Consider the following 3659-nt stretch of genomic DNA (forward strand, 5'->3'; position numbering starts at 1 on the left):
CATTAGTTAACACAGCCCTTGATAATTTGGTGGCCCTCAGATACTGTGACCCGTCCACATGTGTGTATCAACTGTTGAGAGGGGAAAAGGATAATGTGATCTCAGAAATGTTTTGTTTCACTGGTATTGTGAATATTTGGTACTTAATACTTTCCTGTAACATGTTACCTTAAAAGATGTTATATTTTTGGTTTATTTTATTTTTTATTAGACTTAGTGAGAATTTGGTACAAGTGTTCTATTTTAAAAAGAATAAAACTGAGTGAATATAAATATATTTTTAGGCCCTTGATATCCCAAGATTAATAAACATGCTTTGGAGATCAAAAGATATGTTCACAAAATTGTTATATCTTATAATTTTCCCAAGCAAAATATCACTTATTCATATACATTTAATTAATTCATAAAAATTTAGATTGATTATAGCCATGAATAGCAAAAACATTGATTAATAAGTGTATCTTCATAGCAACAGAGTCATAGTAGTTGAGTATTATGAAATTTGTCCTGAAGTTGAATTTAATGGTATAACTACAAGTGGCTTAGTAAATAAAAAGAAAGGTGTTTAATGAGAAAGGGGCAGCTAGGGATAAATAAAAGACATTATCATTTGTACAAAGTGGTTGTCCTCAGAATACAAGAGTCAGTTTTGATGTAAACTGAATTAGTTTCATTAACAGAAAGAGGGAAAGGTCTCTCCTGTATAGTTTTGCCATAAGATGTTTTTACAAGTGTTCCACATCATTTATAAATAAATGGAGACATAATAATTATATTCTTCAATAGTCAACCTTGCTTTTTGCACTGGAATTTCCATTTGGAAATTAAAAGAAGTGGAAGGGTATCAGTTAATGGACATTAAGAAAAGGCAGAATTTGGTCACCATAATTTGTAATCATGCTCTCATATTTTATCCAGTTGTATAAAAAGAAAGAGGTAGACATGGTTGATGGCTATTTTTTTCCATAATGTAAGAAAGGAAGGAAGACTCTTGTATATATTTATTAATTTGTGCTATATAAAAGTAAATTATTTAACTGTGTTTACTGTAGCAAGTTGATCTTCTGAACATATCTATGGCAAGTTGACTTATGTGAGCATAGTGAAGCACTAATGTTACTATTGTTGTATAACAAAGTGTCAAAATTGGTAAGTTAAAAACATATTGTTGTTAGCTTGGTATATAATGCTCTGTTAAGGCTGTGTCAGTGACATCTAAAGAACAGAAATTAGATTTGAAGTGCATATATACATGTGCATACCTACATATGTACAATTTTCAGTTCTGATAGATAGAAAATATAGTGACAGCTTTTCCATAAAGTTCTTTATGTATGATCAAAAGAGTTCAGGAAAATAATTATTTCTTGTTTGAATGAAATAAATTTCAAGCTTTATAAATTCTGATTAAGTCTAAACCTGACATATGTGTTAAAGCAATTAATATATTAGCAGCTGAAAGTAAGCGCTGGTTGAATTGGCGAAATCTTAACCAAGGCTTACCAAAATGCTTCACATCTAGCCAGCTGAAAGAACTGAAGCATAATATTTATCATGAACCAGTAATACAGCCCTTTGTGTAATTAACTAGTTTTCAGTCTTGTGATTGCACACATCCAGTAGAGTTTCTGAACTATGAACAACAAGAAAGGCATAGAATCTGAGCCCTGGTTTGGTGTAGGCTGACTCTTAGCTAAACAGTGAATAGGGTTAGTGCCTCATCTGCTGTCTGGCTGACTACATGCTTTCAGTGGCTCAGAGCACACTTCGGTGATCAAATTTCAGAAATTCTGTTGTGTAGAATTTGCACCAATCATAGATATAAAATGTGACCTAACATGCTTGGAAATACCTGAGTGGATAGCATTCACTTAAGGGATTTTCCATGCCAATATTACTAAGTGTAATGTTGTATTGCAATTTTTACTTTTGTTTTTTATTTATAATTTTTTGTGATGAACTAATGAGAGATTGTACTTACTGGCATTTATTTCTAGCATTTTAGTTAATTTATTTTAGTACTATGCATTTCTTGATCCCTCTCAGAAAATTGCTAAATATGCCTTTAATGATAACCACCTTTTTCTGTCAAGAAATCAAAAAACAAACTTCTCCGACTTCTTTTTTTCGCTAAATGATATATAACTGATTTCTGCCATAATCCTGCATATTTATTTAAACATGATTATTTTATAGGAATGAAAACAATACATTGTTCAAGAGATATTTTCCACAGGATAGTGCAGCATTCAGTGAGTGAAGTGAATTTCATTTTATGTGACTTATTATATGGCTTGTGGAATATCAATTGTAAATTTCACTGGCTTTCAAATGCTATCTTACAGGTGACAGATGTGAAGAAAGCTCAATAGAAACTTCAGACAATACCACTGTAAAAATTAAATTTATTGTAGTCAGTCAGTAAAAGATTATGAAATTGTCAAATTTATGCTGCACAAATGTTGAAAGTTCTAATTTTTTATACATTCCATTTTACAGTACCAATATTCTGTTAAATATTGGTTGGCTTTTGAAAGTCTTGCTTAATTTTATAATCATAACCTACATTTATTTTATATATGATGTAGAATTAATTTATTAAGTAATATAAAAAAAAACGGAGAGGAAAATTAATTTTTTTTTGTTACCGTTTGGGAAAATGTGATTGTGGAATAAATATCAAGAGATGATTGTTGTTTTATTATTATACAAGGCATTGTAACAATTCCTTCACCTGCAACATAATACAAAAAAGTCGTTAATTTTAAACATCCTTAAGAAGTAGAATATTCACCTGGTTTTATCTGCATGGAATAGTATGAAGCAAGGAGAAATAATTCTAATTGACTTGATATACCATTATCCAACAAATCCGTACCAGCAATTCACCCATGCACCTATTTCAGAAACACGTTAAGAAGTTTTCCTTAGGACTTGATACAAACCATATGAATGGTCTCAGTGACTACTGTAGTTGTATTTTGTAATAAATCTTTTTGCTATATTAAATACACAATTACATTAGATAAGATCTTTCATCTATTAACTTGCATTCTAAATGAAAAAGTGACATGTTTATATATAGTCTAGAAGAACTAACAACAATTTTTCATGTGGGTGTAGTTGGGATATGAGATTTTCATTTAAAGTTCACCAAAACTGAAATATTTACCTAATATTAAACAACTGAATAACTAACTGAAGATCTGAAAAGGAATATCAAAAATGCTTTTACAGATTCCCCTTAAATATTTACCTGAATAACTGAAATGCAAAATTAAGAAAATCTGAAGGTGTTTGTTGTTTCATAGAATACAAGGGCAGCTATTACACAAGACTTCATGTCAGCTGAACCTATTATTTGAATTGGATTATTACTAATTCTTCAGACCTGTCCAGGTGAGGAAGTATGAGTAGCAGACAGAAGGTGAGAAAACACAGGGAACTTTGTGCTTGCCAATCATACTTGCTCTTGTGGACAGGCCTTGATTCCTCAGTCAGACTTTACTTATGGTTAAGGTTGTATTGGGTTTAATCCTTCATGAATAGCCATCCACAGAGAGACCTTATATAAGAAATATGAATGTCTTAAAAATAGTGTTGCTCTCAGTTCTCCTTTGTGTAGTGTAACTGTAGAACTGTGGCTTGAAGAAAAG

The 3659-nt window shown here is 31.0% G+C and overlaps 1 protein-coding gene across 1 annotated transcript in view; it reads left to right on the forward strand.

Moving 5' to 3' along the window:
* The window catches only part of LOC119585102 (acetyl-coenzyme A synthetase, cytoplasmic-like), a gene marked incomplete in the record, with an annotated part of 90055 nt that extends 87362 nt beyond the window's left edge, over positions 1 to 2693 (forward strand). The window contains 1 exon segment of the mRNA XM_037933730.1: positions 1 to 2693.
* Positions 2694 to 3659: the final 966 nt, after the last annotated feature.

The sequence above is a fragment of the Penaeus monodon genome, chromosome 19, assembly GCF_015228065.2.
Source record: "Penaeus monodon isolate SGIC_2016 chromosome 19, NSTDA_Pmon_1, whole genome shotgun sequence".
Lineage (NCBI taxonomy): Eukaryota > Metazoa > Arthropoda > Malacostraca > Decapoda > Penaeidae > Penaeus > Penaeus monodon.